Source organism: Salmo salar, chromosome ssa01 (assembly GCF_905237065.1).
Source record: "Salmo salar chromosome ssa01, Ssal_v3.1, whole genome shotgun sequence".
Classification (NCBI taxonomy): Eukaryota; Metazoa; Chordata; class Actinopteri; order Salmoniformes; family Salmonidae; genus Salmo; species Salmo salar.
Window position 1 is genome coordinate 74,292,273 of NC_059442.1, and position 11,510 is coordinate 74,303,782.

Below are 11,510 nucleotides of genomic sequence, written 5' to 3' on the forward strand. Positions count from 1 at the left end.
GCATAAGAAGGGAAGAAGACCATGTGGAGAAGTGCAGCTATAGTGAGGGGCAACTTATCGGTTTGGTCAGGGCCAGAATCAGGGATAAAGTTTATCCTGTGTCGGTAATGACCCTATGTACTAAAGCTCTCTTCCTTTGGAAATCAAGTAGATTCTCAGGAGTCATATTCCTAATCCTACGCAACACTCTGTAAACCCTGTTTCTTTCTTGAATACCCACAGTGCACTCTTCAGTCCACCAAGAAACCACACCTTCCTTTTCTCACCCACTTCACTCACTGGCACATATAAATTCACAGCACTAAAAATCAGAGGTCACAGAGGCTTATAGGGTTGCCATCTGTCCCATATTAGCCGGGATGTCCCTTATATTGGGCTAAATTGACCTCCCTTCTCCCGTATATTCATCCAATCACAGTATAACGTAAACGCGCCAATTCCTGCAAAGTAATTTCTGCTGTTGTTTGGTCGGTTTGACATATCAAGGAAATATGGATAAACCTGCAAAAAAGAAAAGACTGTGCAGCTACAACAAACAATGGGAAGCAAAAAAGACGTGTGTTAAGGCTGTCAGTGGTGACTCGACGAAAGCTTTCTGTACTTTATGCCGGAGGGGAGAATAACCTAACTCAGCATGAATCCACAGAAATGCACAAGAAGGCCACGCTAGCTAAAGGTGCTAGCAATATCGGTGTGTTCTACAACAGCACCGACTGTCTTGTTAAGCTCAACTGTGCTTTGTTTCATGACTCAAATGTTGTGAAGAAGATGCACTTGGGAAGAACGAAAGCTGAGATGATTACAATGAATGTTTTAGGACCAAAGACTGTGCAGGATATTTTGGATGATCTGTCCCCGACCGAAGGTGAGACAGTGTATTTCTCAATTGCCAGTGATGCCTCAAACAAGGGAAATAGATAAATGTTTCCAGTGTGCGTGAGATATTTCTCTGTGTCTGATGGAGTGCAGTGCAAGTTACTTGACTTTTATGAAGACAGTGATGAAACTGCAAATGGCATACATCAAGCTCTGATGAACTGTCTGGAAAAGCATGAACTGGATATTAGACACATCACAGCCTATGCAGCAGATAATGCCAATGTCAACTTTGGAAAACACCACTCCGTTTACCAGTTGTTGAACAGTGCCAACAATCGCATTCTGAAAGCTAATTGCCTGCAAGCACGCCTGCGATCAGCTCTCAGCGGATATTGAGACAATTGTTTTAAAGATCCACAGCCACTTCTCAGTATCTGCTTCCCGAAGAGAGGAACTGTGTGCATTTTTGCCTTTGTTGACATTGATTGGTGTAAAATTCTGCAACATGTTTGCACATGGTGGCTCTCTCTTCATCCAGCTGTCGATCGTCTCCTGCCAAGCTGGGCCAGCTCTTACTTCATACTTCAGATCCCTTGGGGAGACCTGTGCTGTGGCACTGAAGAGTATTTTGTGAGCATGAAGAAAAAACGGAAGCTGCTGAGATTTATCTGTGCTTTTTCTACAACGTGGTGTGTGTTTTTGACAAACTTGTAAAAAAGCTGGAGGAAACAACGCTCTGCATCACAGATGTTTACGAGGAAGTCCAAAAGTTCAAAATGAAGATGCTTCAGTGGAAACAGGACAGCTTTTTTGGATACCAGACCAAGCAGCTGATGGACAAACAATTGCCAGCACAAAGGTCCAAGCAGCAACAGGACTTTGTGAAGTTCTATGACACTGTCATTACATACATTGACAAGTGGTTTGATTTCTCACCAGAAAATGTAATGATGAAACTGAAAGCAATCGGTCTCTATGAGGAGCTCTCCTTCACTGACCTGGAGCAGGTGGTGGTTGCCCTCAAACTGACAGAGACAGTCAGTATGGACCAACTCTATAAAGAGTTTGGGCTAGCCGGGAGGAAATACAGAAAGCCAGACAGGATACCACAAAATCCACCAGTGAGAAGTGGGTGGCAGTTTTCCAAAACCTAGGGAAAGCCAACTTGATCAACATGTTCAGGATTGTCTCATTTGTCCTCAGTGTGCCAGGCTCAAATGCCTTCGTAGAGAGGATTTTCTCTCTGCTGACCATTAAATGGCCAGACTCAAGAAACAGATGCAGCACAGAGCTGATCATTAATGAACTTCAAATATCTGTGAACTGTGACTTGTCATGTAAGGACTTCTCTCTGGCTATGCAAAAGGACAAAGGACAGCTTGAATCTGTCAAGAGCAGCAAAAAAATATGCCCCTCTTTTCCTCTTTTGCATTTGAAAAGTGTATATATTTTTTGCTGTAAAGGTTCAAATTGTGATTTATTTGATAATTTATTTTGAGGTTTATTCACATAAGATTACATAATTATACAGTTTTATTAAAGCTATAGACTAAATGGAATATAAAAATGTTTTGCCTTTCCAATTGAATAAGAATATGAATATACACTGTATATTCATTCACACAACACCATACCCACACCGCCGTGGCACCGTGCACTGGCACGCCACCTTTGTCCCTTATTTGGTAGTGAGAAAGTTGGCAACCCTACAGAGGCAGCACATACATCAATCGTTCTCTCTAAAGACAACTCTCCAACAGACTTGAATCAATGATCACCAAACTTTTCCCAGTCTGCTTCATAAAAGCACCATCTTCAGAATGGTACTCCATCTGGAATAGTAACATCAAAGTTTGTTACATTCCCCAGTTTCTGTGTTTTGGGTTTGTTTGTGTATATGTACAGTGAGGGAAAAAAGTATTTGATCCCCTGCTGATTTTGTACGTTTGCCCACTGACAAAGAAATGATCAGTCTATAATTTTAATGGTAGGTTTATTTGAACAGTGAGAGACAGAATAACAACAAAAAAATCCAGAAAAACACATGTCAAAAATGTTATAAATTGATTTGCATTTTAATGAGGGAAATAAGTCAGCGCGCCAGATGGCGTTAAGGTTAGGTAAGTAGTGGGTAGGTAAGTAAGGTAGGAGAGGGGACTCTTTAACCTTTACTTTCTTTGCCAGCCCATTTTCCCCACATTACCGTGTTACGGAAATAAATTCCCAGTAAACGATAATATTCTCTGCCTCTGTCATCCTTACCCGCACCTACAATCACATACCTCTTTCACTCCACGGGGAGTTGAGTGTAGCAGGGTGTTGCGTTCCCTCCAAGAGGCGTGCGTAACCAAGTTCATGGTACACGAAATCAGGAAATGGTCCCTTCCAACAGTAGAATCAGTCATTACATTGCGTTCACACATAAATGCAATAGAGTTGGAAGCCAGTCTGTGGTCCAGGCAGCATGTAACCCCTCTAACAACATCAGCTATTGTACCACATCCATCGTTAAAACATACTAATGCTCTTGTTTCCATCATGTCTTCCACAATAGTACCATTAGTATCTGTATGTGTGCTTCCCCATAAACTACTATGTGCGTTAAATTCACTGCTCCATTTCTCTCTAGAGCCCAATTTTGCCACTTCGGTCTTGATCCTTCCATTTCCTAAACCCATTGTTCCCTATCCTCCCACTTCTCTCGACACACCCATTATAGAAGAGTCACTCAAGCGATGCTACCATAGAACAATGAGAGATATTTCACCGGATGCATAAATGTGAAGCATCCTCTTGGTGTGTCCACTCACTACCAAATATGGTAGAGAGAGGAAGCCGACTGGGGGAGAAGATGGAACAAGATGGAATTTGTCTGACATTCTGCAAATGTTCTCATCGATGAAACATTTGGTTTCAGTACAGTTTTCTCTTCCCAAAACTAGAATATGTTAATAACAGAGTGGACTACGTTTTGTAGACTTTACCCTTTCCAAAAGTTTTTAAATGTCGCATTGTTTAGGAGTGCAAAGGTGAATTTTAGTAATTGCACACACGCACTTCAGAGTAGGCGTCCCCTAACGGAAATATGCAGATGACCCTAGAACGCACCAATAGGATCTCGCTAGCTCGTGCTTGGCTCTGCCCACCTCCTTGCTTGTTCTGCCCACTATGATTCATTTGTTTCTAGTGGAAACGACAGGCTTTGGTCTATCTTGGTTGAGTTGTAAAAGATATTTGATGCTACTGTACCGACAACAATTTAAATGTTTTATTGCAGAAACCAGTATACATTTATTTTATTTAACATTTATTTAACTAGGCAAGTCAGTTATTTATTATTTACAATGACAGCCTACCAAAAGGCAAAAGGCCTCCTGCGGGGACGGGGGCTGGGATTAAAAATATAGGACAAAACATACACCATGACAAGAGAGACACCAAAACACTACATAAAGAGAAACCTAAGGTAACAACATAGCATGGCAGCAACACATGACAACACAGCATAGTAGCAACACCACATGACAAAGTACATACAATAAGTATACAAACTGATAATGATAACATATGCTAGGGGAACCAAACAAATGACAGATTATACAAAGACCTTAAAAGATACACACATATTGATTGTTTTAACAGCTTTCTTCTTGGAAGAATGTAGATTGGTCTTAATGTACTGCTCAACTCCTTATAGAAAACATGGAAGAGTGTTTTTTTATTAGTGCATTTACATTTATGAATATGACATTTTGCTATGAGCACAATTAGATTTTAAGAGGTAAAATTGTTTTTGTTTGTCCTTATTATAGTTAAGGAAACCAAGCAGCACATTCTCCCATAATAAACAAAAGTCATGAAGAATATTAACAATTATAAAATTATAAATATCTTGCCATAATTTATTTACATGTATACAATACCAAAATAAATGCTAAACTGTTTCTGGATGCTCAACACAAAAAGTACAGTTAATGTTAATGTTAAGTTTCTTCACGTAATGACTCGCAGAGTAATACTTATGGATAATTCTGAAAGAGACCTTTTTGATTTTGTTAATAAGCAGGTATTTGTGTGGTAATAGCCAAACCTTTTTCCAACAGATATTATTGACAAATGTATTCCAGTAAATTGTGACATAAGAAAATTATACAATATCCCTTTGAAATAAAGCATGTATAGATCTGTTGTTCTTGTAGGGGGTGCGTACTGGTGGCAGAGAAGTCAGACGCAGGAGAGCAAAAACTGCGTTTCCAACGGCGCAGTTTAATAATAAAAACCACCGGAAAACAGAACAATCAATGAATGGGTACAAACCCGATGCACACCAGACATCACGTGCACAAGCACTTACAATAAACAATACCGGACAAGGACATGGGAGGAACAGAGGGTTAAATACACAAAATGTAATTGATGGAATTGAAACCAGGTGTGTGGGAAGACAAGACAAAACAAATGGAAAATGAAAGGTGGATCGGCGATGGCTAGAAGACCGGTGACGTCGACCGCCGAACGTCGCCTGAACAAAGAGAGGGACCGACTGACAGTACCCTCCGTGACAGTACCCCCCCTTGACGCGCGGCTCCAGCAGTGCGTCGACACTGGCCTTGGGGACGAACCGGAGGGCGAGGCGCAGGGCGATCCGGATGAAGACGGTGGAACTCCTGCAACATTAAAGGGTCCAACACGTCCTCGACCGGAACCCAGCACCTTTCCTCCGGACCGTACCCCTCCCACTCCACGAGATACTGAAGGCCCCTCGCCCAACGCCTCGAATCCAGTATGGGGCGAACGGAGTACGCCGGGGCCCCCTCGATGGCCAGAGGGGGAGGAGGAACCTCCCGCACCTCAGACTCCTGGAGCGGGCCAGCCATCACCGGCCTGAGGAGAGACACATGGAACGAGGGGTTAATATGGTAATCAGGGGGAAGCTGTAACCTATAACAAACCTCGTTCACTCTCCTCAGGACTTTACATTTTCGGGTCGAGAGCCAGACCCGGTTCCCCGGAGCGAACACCGGGGCCTCACTGCGGTGGCGGTCTGCATTTTCCTTTTGGCGCAGCACGGCCCGCTGAAGGTGAACACGGACAGCTTCCCATGTCTCCTCCACGCGCCTGAACCAGTCGTCCACCGCAGGAGCCTCAGTCTGACTCTGATGCCAAGGTGCCAGAACCGGCTGGTACCCCATGTACGCACTGGAAGGGAGAGAGCTTAGAGGAGGAGTGGCGAAGCGAGTTCTGTGCCATCTCGGCCCAGGGCATGAACGCTGCCCACTCCCCCAGCCGGTCCTGGCAATAGGACCGCAGAAACCTGTCCACATCCTGGTTTACTCTCTCCACCTGCCCATTACTCTCGGGGTGAAACCCTGAAGTAAGGCTGATCGAGAGCCCCAGACATTCCATGAACGCCTTCCAGACTCTAGACGTGAATTGGGGACCTCAATCAGACACTATATCCTCAGGCAACCTGTAGTGCCGGAAGACGTGCGTAAACAAGGCCTCCGCAGTCTGTAGGGTCGTAGGGAGACCGGGCAGAGGGAGGAGATGACAGGACTTCGAGAACTGATCCACAACGACCAGGATCGCGGTGTTACCCTGTGAGGGGGGAGATTGGTTAGAAAATCCACCAACAGGTGCGACCAAGGCCGTTGTGGAACGGGTAAGGGGTGTAGATTCCCTCTGGGCAGGTGCCTAGGAGCCTTACACTGGGCGCACACCGAGCAGGAGGAAACATAAACCCTCACGTCCTTAGCCAAGGTAGGCCACCAGTACCTTCCGTTCAAACAGCGCACTGTCCGACCGATCCCAGGATGACCAGAGGAGGGTAACGTGTGGGCCCAATAGCTCAACCGGTCACGAACAGCAGATGGGACGTACAGACGCCCAGCGGGACACTGGATGGGAATGGGCTCTGCACGTAACGCCTGCTCAATGTCCGCGTCCAGCTCCCACACTACAAGGCGCCACCAGGCAGGAGGCGGGGAGTATGGGAGTGGGATCCATGGGCAGCTCCTCTGTGTCATACAGCCGGGACAATGCATCTGCCTTCACATTCTGGGAGCCTGGTCTGTAGGAAAGGGTAAACACAAAACGGGTGAAAAACACGGCCCACCTTGCCTAGCGAGGGTTCAATCTCCTCGCTGCCCGGATGTACTCCAGATTGCGGTGGTCAGTCCAGATGAGGAAAGGGTGTTTAGCACAGCTCCTATGTCAGCCTCGGACATGTCCACCTCAACTATGAACGCCAAAGAGGCATCTGGATGGGCCAGCACGGGAGCCGAGGTAAACAGAGCCCCCAGGTGACCAAAAGCCCTGTCCGCTTCAGCCGACCACTGCAAACGCACCGGGCCCCCCTTCAGCAGTGAGGTAATGGGAGCCGCTACCTGACCAAAACTCCAGATAAACCTCCAGTAGTAGTTGGCAAACCCTAAGAACCGCTGCACCTCCTTTACCGTGGTGGGAGTTGACCAATTACGCACGGCTGAAATGCGGTCACTCTCCATCTCCACCCCTGAGGTGGAAATGCGGTACCATAGGAAGGAGACGGACTGCTGGAAGAACAGGCACTTCTCAGCCTTGACGTACAGGTCATGCCCCAACAGGCGACCAAGCACCCTGCGCACCAGGGACACATGCTCGACGCGTGTAGCGGAGTATATCAGAATGTCATCAATATACACCACTACACCCTGGCCGTGCAGGTCCCTGAAAGTCTCGTCTACAAAGGCCTGGAAGACTGATGGCGCATTCATCAACCCGTACAGCTTGATGAGGTACTCATAGTGCCCTTGATGAGGTACTCATAGAAACTCGATGAGGCGGGTGAAGTGGATGACCGAATGTACCCCTGGTGCAGGGATTCGGAGACACATGTTTCCATAGCCTCCGTCTCCACCTGTGAGAGGGGATACACGTGACTCCTGGGAAGTGCAGCATCTACCAGGAGATTTATTGCGCAATCGCCCCGTTGATGGGGTGGTAATTGAGTCGCCTTCTTTTTGGAGAAGGCGAGAGCCAAATCGGCATACTCAGGGGGAATGCGCACGGTGGAGACATGGTCTGGACTCTCCACCGTAGTAGCACCAACGGAAACTCCTAAACACCTCTCCGAGCACTCTCGCGACCACCCTGTGAGAGCCCTCTGTGGCCAAGAAACGGTGGGGTCATGACACACTAATCAGGGTAGGCCTAGCACCACGGGAAACGCAGCAGAGTCAATCAGGAAGAGACTAATTCTCTCCTTGTGACCCCCCTGCGTCACCATGCCCAGAGGAGCGGTGACCTCCCTGATCAACCCTGACCCTAATGGTTGATTATCTAAGGTGTGAACGGGGAAAGGCACAGCCACGGGAACAATGGGGATCCCTAAACTATGGGCGAACGATCTATCTATAAAATTCCCAGCTGCGCCTGAATCGACGAGTGCCTTATGCTGGGAATGCGGGGAAAACTCAGAAAAAGTGACATACACAAACATATGTGCGACAGAGGGCTCTGGGTGAGAATGGTGCCAGCTCACCTGGGGTGACGCCAGAGCGCACTGCCTGCTGCCTCAATGCCCAGAGGAACCAACCCGGCACCGACCGGCAGTGTGACCTCTGCGGCCACAGATGGTGCACGAGCTGGAACCCCCTCCGGTCTCCCTGCGCACCACCCCTCCCAGCTCCATGGGTATTGGAGAGGGGGTGCAGGGGGATGGAACCAACAGACCCCAATCTGAACGTCCGCGGGCAGCCAGCAGGTTATCCAGCCGGATGGACAGGTCCACCAGCTGGTCGAACGTGAGGGTGGTGTCTCTACAGGCCAACTCCCGACGGACATCCTCGCGCAGACTGCTGCAATAATGGTCAATCAGGGCCCTGTCGTTCCATCCCGCACCGGCAGCCAGGGTTCAAAACTTCAGGGCGCTCCTCGTCCCCTGCCTCAGATGGAATAGGCGTTCACCTGCCACTCTACCCTCGGGCGGGTGGTCGAAGACTTTCCGGAAGCGGCGGGTGAACTCCTCAAACTGGTCCAACACCGCATCTCCCTCTCTCCACACGGCGTTGGCCCACTCCAGGGCTTTCCCGGTGAGGCACGAGACGAGGCCAGACACCCTCTCACGGCCCGAAGGAGCCGGGTGGACGGTTGCCAGGTATAAGTCCAGCTGCAAGAGGAACCCCTGGCAGTTCGCAGCCGTCCCATTGTATTCCTGGGGAAGGGAGAGACGAATCCCACTGGGACCAGGAGAAGGAGGGGTGCGTAGTGGAGACCCCGGGTGTGCTGGTGGAGGCGCTGGGAGAATTCCCTGTCTCTCCCAGCGGTCCATTGTCTGGACAACACGGTCCATGGCGGTGCCAAGATGGTGGAGCATTGCTGCGTGCTCCCGGACGCGCTCCTCCACCCCTATACCCGGGGTACCTGCTCCTGCTGACTCCATTAGTTTGGTCCGGTATTCTGTAAGGGGTGCGTACTGGCGGCAGAGAAGTCAGACACAGGAGAGCAAAAACTGTTTCCAAAGGCGCAGTTTAATAATAAAAACCACCAGAAAACAGAACAATCAATGAATGGGTACAAAACCCGATGCACACCAGACATCACGTGCACAAGCACTTTACAATAAACAATACTGGACAAGGACATGGGGGGAACAGAGGGTTAAATACACAACATGTAATTGATGGAATTGAAACCAGGTGTGTGGGAAGACAAGACAAAACAAATGGAAAATGAAAGGTGGATCGGCGATGGCTAGAAGACCGGTGACGTCAACCGCCGAACGTCGCCCGAACAAGGAGAGGGACCGACTTCGGAGGAAGTCGTGACAGTTCTGAGGGAGCAAGGAGAAACACATTTCTCCTATTGGAGAGTCAACTGGATTAAGCAAGGGTAGCTCAAGAAGGTGTCTGTTTACACCTCTAAACAACATGAGAGTTCCAGATGGAATAAGCTATGTAAGCAGGGTAGGGAGAAACAAAGAGGCTTTTAGAGAGTGAAGAAATATGATAACTATGTATGGGTGTAGTGGGAAAATACTGCCTGCCTAAGCAGGGAGTAGCCTATGATAAGAACTTGTGTGTGTGTGTGTGTGTGTGTGTGTGTGTGTGTGTGTGTGTGTGTGTGTGTGTGTGTGTGTGTGTGTGTGTGTGTGTATATAAAAAAAGACTGGCTCTACACTAGGGGGGCAGAGCGCTCTCTGAATAAAGAACTGATCATTTGTATTCTGGGACTCTGTCTGTTTCTTAAAACTTAGAGCCTTACAACCTCTAGGATACAGATGGAGTTATAAAATAGTTCAGTTAGAACACTGAGATAGAAATTATCTTCAACTTGTTTATGAAAAGCAGATAATTTATGTTATCAATGTAATAATTACAAAGTAACATAAAATTGAAGCCACCAAAACCGGAGAAGATATAATGGGGATGAAATTCCAAATTGAAGTTGGATTCTTTAAGAAATGTTTGGCCCAATTTACCTTTAAAGTATTTTTCAAAACAGAAAAATCTAAAAAATTGAAACCACCATATTCATATGTGATCATAATGACAGAATTCCGAATTTAACGTGTACGATTTTTCCAGATAAAAAGCATCTGGTCAAGCGCTTTACCTATTTTGTTGTCAAGATGTAGGGACTGGACTACGTACGTAAATCTGGAGATACCTTTTGTTCTAGAAAACAATACTCAACCTTTCAAGGATAAATCCCTCTGCAACCAATGGTTCAACTACTTTTTGTTTTTTTCAATAATATGTATGCAATTTAATGAGCATCTTTCCTGTTGATCGTTAGATATGGTAATCTCAAGGTATGTTACTTTCCTTGACTGGAATATTGCAGAAAGAGGGTATCACACAGTCTTTTACAGCAAACAATTCACACTTAAGGTTTAGGCAAAGACCAGATGCTTTGGAAAAAATATTTACCACATCGACTGCTTTAGGAATCTGGTCAGCATCTTTCAAAAAGAGGGTGGTGTCATCTGCAAGATGATTTATGATAATATCTGTCAGCAATAGAGATCCCTTGTACAGTTGAAGTCGGAAGTTTACATACACCTTAGCCAAATACATTTAAACTCAGTTTTTCACAATTCCTGACATTTAATCCTAGTAAAAATTCCCTTTCTTAGGTCAGTTAGGATCACCACTTTATTTTAAGAATGTGACATGTCAGAATAATAGTAGAGAATGATTTATTTCAGCTTTTATTTATATTATCACAGTCCCAGTGGGTCAGAAGTTTACGTACACTCATTTAGTATTTGGTAGCATTGCCTTTAAATTGTTTAACTTGGGTCAAACATGTCGGGTAGCCTTCCACAAGCTTCCCACAATAAGTTAGGTGAATTTTGGCACATTCCTCCTGACAGAGCTGGAGTAAATGAGTCAGGTTTGTTGGCCTCCTTGCTGGCACACGCTTTTTCAGTTCTGCCCACAAATTTTCTATAGTGATGGCCACTCCAATACCTTGACTTTGTTGTCCTTAAGCCATTTTAACACAATTTTGGAAGTATGCTTGGGGTCATTGTCCATTTGGAAGACCCATTTGTGACTAAGCTGTAACTTCCTGACTGATGTCTTGAGATGTTGCTTCAATATATCCACATAATATTCCTGCCTCATGATGCCATCTATTTTGTGAAGTGCACCAGTCCCTCCTGCAGCAAAGCACCCCCACAACATGATGCTGCTACCCCCCGTGCT